This window comes from Lactuca sativa, chromosome 9 (assembly GCF_002870075.4).
Source record: "Lactuca sativa cultivar Salinas chromosome 9, Lsat_Salinas_v11, whole genome shotgun sequence".
Lineage (NCBI taxonomy): Eukaryota > Viridiplantae > Streptophyta > Magnoliopsida > Asterales > Asteraceae > Lactuca > Lactuca sativa.
The window spans coordinates 222566088-222575531 of NC_056631.2; positions in this window are offsets into that span (position 1 = coordinate 222566088).

Genomic DNA, 9444 nt, shown 5'->3' on the forward strand with positions numbered 1-9444 from the left:
ATCGATTGAGGGGTAAATATTAAGGGTACCAAGTATATTTGCATGGTTATTCACACCTTGTTTTGTGATCCTCGGCATCCCAGTCACAAAACCTGAAGGGCACACTCAAGATTGAAACATGCCATTGAACAGTTCAATGAATCTCAAAAGATCTAGGAGTTTCAAATCCAATTAAAAACCTAATAATTATTTTGTTTTTCATGGTGGAAATTGGTGAATCGTCATTCACCTACCTTCAAATATTTTATAGCTTGGATTACGGCATCCCTCTTCCGAGTTATAAAATATTGTGTTGGGTCGTAGCCTTAATATTTCATATTGCGTGTTATATTAAGGACTTTAGATCAACTACCTTGAATATCTCCCAAAAGATGTCTAGTTCAGACATCTATGATCTTCCCAAATCTCTTAGAACTTCACTTTCTCCACCTCCTCCAATTATTCTCCCTAACCCACAAGTTCAAGGTCACTCAAGCCCTATTGGCAAGACAAGGTCTAGGTGTGATCACATCTTGGAGATGAAGTCACATATTGACAAGTCGGGAGAGTTGGGTGTCAAAGTCTTGAGAAAGTTGGATGTTCAATCACTTTCTAAGTCACATAGTGAGTTCCTTTGGGACCCCTATGAAACAGACTATGACAAGACCCTTAATTATCTTATCTATTTACTAAGATCAACTTCCTAAAACTTTATGGACATTGACAATGATGACACTGGAAATCCAGAAAAAGCATTCTCTTCCCAATGGAAAGGGATCGGCCATAGTCAACTCGGTTGACCAAATGGTAAAGAGAAAAGCTAAGTCTGTGATAGTATCGGTACCATTACCAAAGGGTCCATATGTTTATATTGCCAAAGGAAGGGGCATTAGTTGCGAAGCTGCCAAATTTTACCTAAGGATGTTAAAGTCAATAAGTTCGACTCTACTTCAGGTAAAGTCCACTATCTAACTCTGCTAAGTTTCTATTCTGAGATTCTTGATACATGATGTGACTAGGTCACATGTTGATGTTTTAAGAATCAAAGAAAAGTGAAGAAACTTAAAGAAAGAATATGTTGAATCTGATCGCGTAGATGGATTTCTATCGCATAGTTTGAAGATCGGATTCTTGAGCTACTTCTTAGGAGTTATGATATATTGCTTAGGAACAGATAACAACAAATTTTTCATGCTCTTTTACGTTGTAAGGATAGTTTTTCCACAAAGTTTTTAAAATAAAAGGAAAAAATGATGATTTTATTTATTTTAAAATATCCTTATAATGGCATTTGAGGGGAAAAAATTGTTGCTTATATGATTCCATTAATAGCAAGAGTGGAAATATGAAATTGATTCTTTCATTTGTGATAATGTCTAAATTTACCAAATAAAGAAAGATCCTCATCACCCAAGTTTCAATTGGACCGAAAATTGGAATCATGCAAGTTATACAGCATGATGAATGAGAATTTTTCATATTTGGAAAATTAAGACTAGTTCCTTGTTCACATGTATATGTGAAGTCAAGTGAAGGACTAAGGGATTGAGTACACATTCTTGTGCACTCGTCAAGTCCACCACAAAAGATCAATAAGATTATTCATCATAATTTACTAAAGTTGAGTAAATATGGTTACACTTGCAAGCATAAGTGTAATTCTGAGACATTGGAAAAGGTTCCAATGTATGGCAGACCGAATAAGAAGAATCAAATTAGACAGTAGGATAAAAGTTTCTCAAATCTGAAAAGATGAGAGAGTACTTTAGTATCATGTCATATGATCATCTTAATGATTAAGAGACCTTATCGCAATTCATTCCCTAAGCGCATTCTGATAGCTAAGAAGAGGAGCTATGAATTGTTGAAGTGGTCAAATCAAGAAGAAGAGTCATACTTCGTTGCAAAACTAGTCTTAGTGTCATACTCCAAGACTATAAGTTGAGTGAAATATCTTAAAGAAAGGTTGAAAACACTAGTCAAATGTAAGAGTAAAAGTTTTCTACTCTTGTACATTTGAAATTGGTAAGTTGTGATGTTTTGGACAAAACAAAGACCAACTAAGGCCAATTGTGTCAAGTGTTTGTCTTGATAAAGAATCCAAACTATCTCTTGAATATTTGGCAAGTGAGCCTTATGTGTCAAGATGATAGTGGGAGTCTTAAAGATCCTAAAAGGATAATCAAGAATAAAAACCTGTAAGTTTATCACTAGCACACGACATGAGGTTTATAACCTATCATGTTGACATATTCTGTGCTCATTCCAGTTAAAGTTGGCTCTGCATATCAGTTCTTAGAGTTCTCAATTGGTTGCATAACAACTTGGAAACAATGGCAGGCCCTTGAGCTGCCAGATGGCAAGAAATTAAGATTGAGTTCCTTGTCTTGTGACTATAGTTTTGACAATTCACATGGATAAGAACACATACACCATTAAATCTAAGTGTCATAAGGTTTCTCTCCGATTCATGAAAATGATGGTGAGGAAACACTTTCACTAAGTAGATTTTAACTAAATAAAAATTGTGATATTTGCATTCTCAAAGTCATTAGTGGAGAATGTGTGGTTAACCGACATACTAACCTGGACTTGAGAGAAGTGACAAAGGTCTAAATAATTGAGACAATGATTACGGCATTCCTTTTCATAGTTCTTAAATTGTTTAGACACACCTGTGAGCTATCTAATGAAAGGTGTATGATTTTGATAAAGTCTTATCAAAGCAATCTAGTATCAGAAAACTGAACTTTGGTAAGAAAGTCAATAAAGTATTGATTTCTAGAAGTCCGGCTGATTTCTGAGTACATGTCAAAGCTAGTGGGAGCATCAGTGTTATGCTAATAATCATCATGTTAGTGGGAGCATGATAATTATGATAAGTATTGCAAGTTAGCAATGTTAATTATAGAAAACAAAAGTTTCAATCTGTGAGGCTGCAGGGGTTGAAAAAGTTGTTTTTCTATAACTAAGGGAGAGAAAATTATACTTCATTTCTACGCTAAAAGCTTTGATTGAGATTTTAATCAAATTTAGTCAAGGATATATATATATATATATATATATATATATATATATATATATATATATATATATATATATATATATATATATGAATTTCATGTTAGAATGGCTCAACATGAGGAAATTCTATATATGGGTTCATTATTTGCGTTCTAAAATTTGATTATGATTACGGCATCCCTTTTCATAATCTGAATTATGAGAACTTGGCAAATAGAAATGGAAATATTATAGCAAAAGACTAGTTTAGTCTTTATGTGAGACATCATGAATTGTGTCCTATATTCTTCGGATATAGGATCAATTACATGTGCTATATTCATCCTTTCTAAAATTTTCCAAATACCTAGAGCATTAAGAAGGGAAAAGGTCTAGAACTGGATATGACTAAAACGATTAAACAATTGTCGAGGACAGTCTAAGGTTTACCAAAGATTGGTTGCTCAGGGACAGTTGGAAGTATAGTGTTAATTGTTGGAAGGATCATATTGACATATTCTAAAAAGAGGCAACTCCTGTTCAGAAGTGATAGTCAAAAGGGGAATGTGGAAATGATCCCATTGGTGGAAGTTGTTCAATAAATCGGTGTAAGATTAGGAAACTTAATGCAAGAAGGATGTTTCCAAGGAGTTGATCTCCTTTGGAATGCTCTGCAATGTTTGTTGTCAAGTCTTTGTGACTTTGTGCATAATCATTACAAGAGAATCATTGCATATAAGTTTAGAATCTAACAGATTTCGGTAAAATGGCATGAATTTGGAATTCCTGCATTTGCCATAAGAATTCGGGAGTATGAAATTAGAATCATTGAAAGTTTGGTCAATTGGTTTATTTCACAAAGTAAGGATCATAGACAAACATAGAGTGCGTACTTGGTGTATGACAAAGCTATTGTTTAGAAAAACATAGTGTACATGCTCGGAGCATGGGACAAGTATTATTTTAATTCAAGAATAAAGTTGATAGCTGAAACAGTATGCAATGAATAATGTGTAATCATATGGTGATAAATAAAAGGTGTTTTATTTATGTTCATAGGTTTTGATACCATATTAGCTTCAATTATTCTTGTGTTTCATTTTGCATGTTTTGACTTCCAGAATAAACTAGGTTATTCTTCCGGAATGACTAAGTTATTCAAACCATCCACAGTCTGTCATATGTTGGAAGTAGATATGAATCAAGATTGTCATGGGTTGGATTGTAGAGGTCCAAGTTGGTGGACAAAGTTGTGCTACAACACTCATGAGTGCTCATAAGTTCTGAGTATTGGATTCAACCCGCGCTCATTGGAATCACTTCATAGATTTTATCACGAGTGATCATGTGATGATAATATCTTATATTCTTCAAACCTAGAGATATGAGTTGTTACTATGAGTTGGTTGTACATTGATTGCACGAAAACGCATTCGGTAACTCGATGTTAAAAAGCGTGCCTTTGTGTATGATTCAACAAATAGTAGAACAAGCCATATGAGTCGAAGTTTATCCATTCCTTTTACCTTCAGGAAAAAAGCGATAGTTGTGGTCCCCTCGATGATTTAATGATGACACATGTGAGTGCTTGGCCAAGCCAGGACTAATTTGATCTGTTCAATCAGTCAGTCGTCATAAATTGGAAATCATACTCAAATGGACAGAGAGAATGATTTTAATCCATGTCTCAGTCCATATGATATCTAGAATGGAGGAATATATGATCCCTTATCTAATGGATAAGTCATTGACAAAGGTCAGAGTTCATCAACAAGGTTAGAGTTCGACAGCGGCTTTTGAGAGCTACGATTGCCAGTTAGGTTTTGAAGTCATACTCAATAATAGTTTTAGACTTATCCAAGTGAGAGACTGTTGGATTAGTGTCTAAGTCCATAATTATAATTGGCATGTACTTGACCCGACTTGGTATGGTCCATTTGGGTTGCATGGCATCAGAACATTTGGATAGACCGTTTGTGAGAAGAGGACATTTGTGACTTATTAATATATCATAAGTTCTAATATATTAATATGAAATCATGTTATTTAATTAGTATTGATCAAGAATTAATTTGGACTTAATTTAGTGATCAACAAAGACTAATTAAATATATGGGGATGGATTGTGAAAATCGTTAATTCTTATATATGTGGGCTTATGATCCAAGATTCCTTATGTTGGGTTTAACCCATGTGGTGACCCATGGATACTACATGGAGGTTAAAACCCATGGAACATAAGGAATGGGTAAAGTCATGAGTTACATGGTGTATGTCACACCCCAAAACCAAGAACGGCGGAAACGTTCTGGGGTGGAGGACGTCATGTGAAGTATCATAATAGTGTAAAGTAGTAAACAAGCAACAACATCATATATTTCATTTAAAGTATAGTTTTAATACATGTGTGTTCTTTCATAATGTACAACAATAAAATGAATAATCAAAATAAGACGAGTCTTGACTGTGCTCCGTCTTCTCAAAACCTAGCCACCAAACCTGTCTAACTGGAGACCTGAGAATACAAGTTATTTTGAAAACGAGTATCAGCCTAAAGTTGGTGAATTCATAAGTATTTAAGTGTCATTGTCTTGTTTTGGAAAACTGTTATGAATGTCTGGCAAATCTTTAGATGTAACAATTGATATAAGTTTGAAAACCCTAGAAAATCCCTTATTTCCTACAAGTATGAAATGTAGTCTTCTACCAAGACCCAAATGTTTTGCTATGAAAATGATGGTTTTTCCTTCTTTTTGACTATTACAAATAGTACTTAGTCTAACTCATAGTTTATGTGAATGTATCACAAAATAAAGTAAATTAGGAAAAAGATATGATAGTCTTCTACCAAGACCTGAATGTTCTGTTATAAAAATGATAGTTTTTCCTTCTTCTTGACTATTATAAACAGTAATTAGTCTAACTCACCATTTATGTGAACGTGTCACAAAATAAAGTAAAATAGGAAAAGAATATAATATAAGTGTTATCCTTTGGTACTAGGACTAACACTACAAAAGAATATGATAGTCTTCTACCAAGACCTGAATGTTTTGTTATAAAAATGATAGTGTTTCCTTCCTTTTTGACTATTACTAACAGTAATTTGTCTAACTCGTCGTTTATGTGAATGTGTCACAAAATAAAGTAATATAGGCAAAGAATATGATATAAGTGTTATCCTTTGGTACTAGGACTAACACGACATCGCGGTAAGCGAAATGAGTAACCTAATGAACATCCGAAGATTGTCCAATTATCCTCTGTAGCAGCAGCAGGGGGAAGGAAGGGTTAGTCCCGTAATCGATGTTCCTAGTATAAGTATTAACCGTAGACCTCTGTAGATGGTCATCAACCACTGGTGCTAATCAGCTGGGATTCGGAATGGTTAGTCCCGCCTAGACATCCCCTTGAACTGGGATGGGCAGGAAAATTTACACAGAATGTACGAATAAATCTTCTTCGTAACTCTAGGTACAAGTATCCATGTAAGTGAATATAGGAAGAATGTATCTATGTAACAGTACTCATGTATGGTATTCATGTAAGCGTATTCAGGTAAATGTATCTACGTAAACGTATTCATGTATCATGTAAGCCTAGGTAAATGTACTCATGTATTAGGTAATGTACTGGGATAGACTCATGAATGAATTGACTCTTGTGTGATTCCTTGTAATAGGAATAATGTTTTGTATCTTCTAACTATCCCTATGATAATTAACTGAAAGGTAATTGGTTGTTCAAGTAAGTTTATACACCCTTTCTACACAAGAGTGTGGGAAACTGAATGAAGGATGAAAACTATAATCTCAAAACATTTATATGAACATAAGTGTATAAGTATAGTTTTGTTCACTAAGGTAAAAATAATGGTTTTGCAAGATATCTAAGAGTTTTGAACGATAATTAAGAGTGACTTGATGTCATTCTAATAAACATTTCAAAACTAATACTTTGTTATCAAGGTATTTTAAGATGGAAAACCATTTCATGTATCACATTTTGAAGTATGTGAAATCTACTGGGTGAAAACACAGTTTAAAAGTACATAAGAGTGATTTAATAACGTACTGTTTTCTACTTGTATCCCCCCCCCATTAAAGAATTTAAAATCATTTAAAACATTGATTAAGGGGTATGAACTCACTTGTTGTGAGTGGTTCTAGCGGGCACGCGTGTATGGATGAGAAGTTCCACGAATGAAGTCCCGAGACATAATAAGTCCTAAATGACATATAAGGACACATATTGACATGAATATAGTGTTTATAACATCTATATGAAAGGAAATACCTTCCGGGACTAGGTAACACCTTGACCAAGTGTTGGAATCACATGTGATTCAACATAGGAAGGTATAAAGGCACTCACATGAGTTTACTACCATGAGTTCACGGCCCAAGGGAGTTTATGGCCGTAAACTCATGGCTACTCATGTGGGAATGCAAGTTTGAAGGCTAGGGAATGATTTAGGGACATTAGCTCTAATTTAGGATGAACAAAATCCACTTTTTTTGAAGTTCTAAGGAGTTCACGGCCCAAATGAGTTTACTACCATAAACTTATGGCCATTTATGTCTATGAGGGTCCTAAAGGTCATAAGGAAGCAATCTAATTTCAATCCTAAGCCTTTGGAAGTGTTTGTGGCATCAAAACACCTTTAACTTGAGTTTACAGCCCATGGACCATTTGGTCATGTGTTTGCGGCCGTAAACACTCATGGGTGTTGATATTTTTATTGTTTTGGGTCCTAGACACATCAAGGTAAGGTGCTATGTTTTCCTCTTGGCTTAATGAAGGTCTTTAGGGCATTTTGGCACAATAATATGGAGTTCACGGCCCAAGAACTTCCTTGGCCGTGAACTCACTTTCAACCCTTGATTCTATTTGTTTTGGATGTCTAAACATGTCATGGGTAGTCTCAAGGTTCATTTCCAAGGTTTGGAGGGACATTGGGTACATTTTGGCCCTTAATTAGGAGTTTACTCCCCAAGGTGATATTGGGCGGTAAACTCACCGATCTTAGTGTTTTGAGGTTGTTTTCTATCCCTAAACTCATTAGTGTACAAGTCCAAACTAGTTTCATGGCGTAAGGAAGTACTATGCACCATTTGGCTCTAGAAAAGGAGTTTACTCCCCAAGGTGTTCTTGAGCGGTAAACTCACAAATCTTGATGTTCTGTCATGATTTTGATGTTATTCATCACAATCTAAGTTATATAATACAACTAGAGAGAGGTACTCATGATTTGGGATAAAAACCCGAAGATCCGTGAGAGAGAAAATGGCTTTTCTCTAGTTGGAAATGTAACTAATGAATTAATATGGCTCATATTTCTATTTATAGTCCTGAGATTTTTGGCAGAAAATATTTTATTCCCGGAATGAACTGTAATATCATAGAGTATTGGAATAACAGTGTTGCACAAAACCCTAGTGCATCCACTCTCCTGATATCTCCTTAACTGTTAAACCTGAATTACTCAAACTTATACCCAAAGTCTGGAATTTCTCTGTAACTATTCCAACTTCTATTGGCTTGATATGGTTTGTTTAGAATGGAAATTTCGGGTTGTCACAGTGTAACCCTAATAGCCACACTATATAAAGACCCCTTTAGCTCAAGAAATTGGCACTAGTGATACATATATGAAGGCTAGCCAATGTGAGCATGAAGTGTCTTCTTTTCATGGTTATTCCAAGTGTTGATGATGTTGTGTGAACCATTTAAGGTGTCATACTTGGGGCACTAGGCTCTCGAGCTTCATGGAGTTAAGCTACATCAACAAGGTATGTATTTCTATCTAGTTTACTATTCAAGTATCAAAAGATTGTATGCTAGTTAGGGTAATACCTTGGAATATTCATATTTGCATGTATAATAGAGAAAACATAGATCCAAGGTATTTAGGGTTGCATGTACACTTAGGAGTGTTAGAATGCTCAAAATCCAACAAAAACATGGGTAGATGTAATAGACGGTGTTTGATAAAATGATGAGAGGCCTCGATGTTGTTGTTGTTGATTCTGTCATCTAGTGGAGTATGGATGACAACCACGGACTCTTCTAGACGTCCAGTGGAATGCTAGCAGGCTCGCAACCTGTAGGTGTTTGTGAACGACGTGTTCACTGGTGTACTCCATCCACCTCATGGTTGCCTTTAGGACATTTATTACTGAGGAGCCCCCTTAGCAGTAGTGTCCATCCTGATGATGATCCTTAGGCTAGGTCCCTTTTGATAGGTGTTTAGGGACGTAAAGTGAGGACAACGGGAACGGATAATCGGGTTATTGTTGGTTGATGAAATTAATAAACTTATTTATTGTGGGTTGAAAACCCTATGTGCTCACCAAGCTCCCAAGCCTAACCCACTCAGTTTCTTGTATTACAGGTAGTGGTGCACGAGCATAGATATGATGTTTGGGCTGAGAGATTACGGATATAGGCCTGTAGATATGA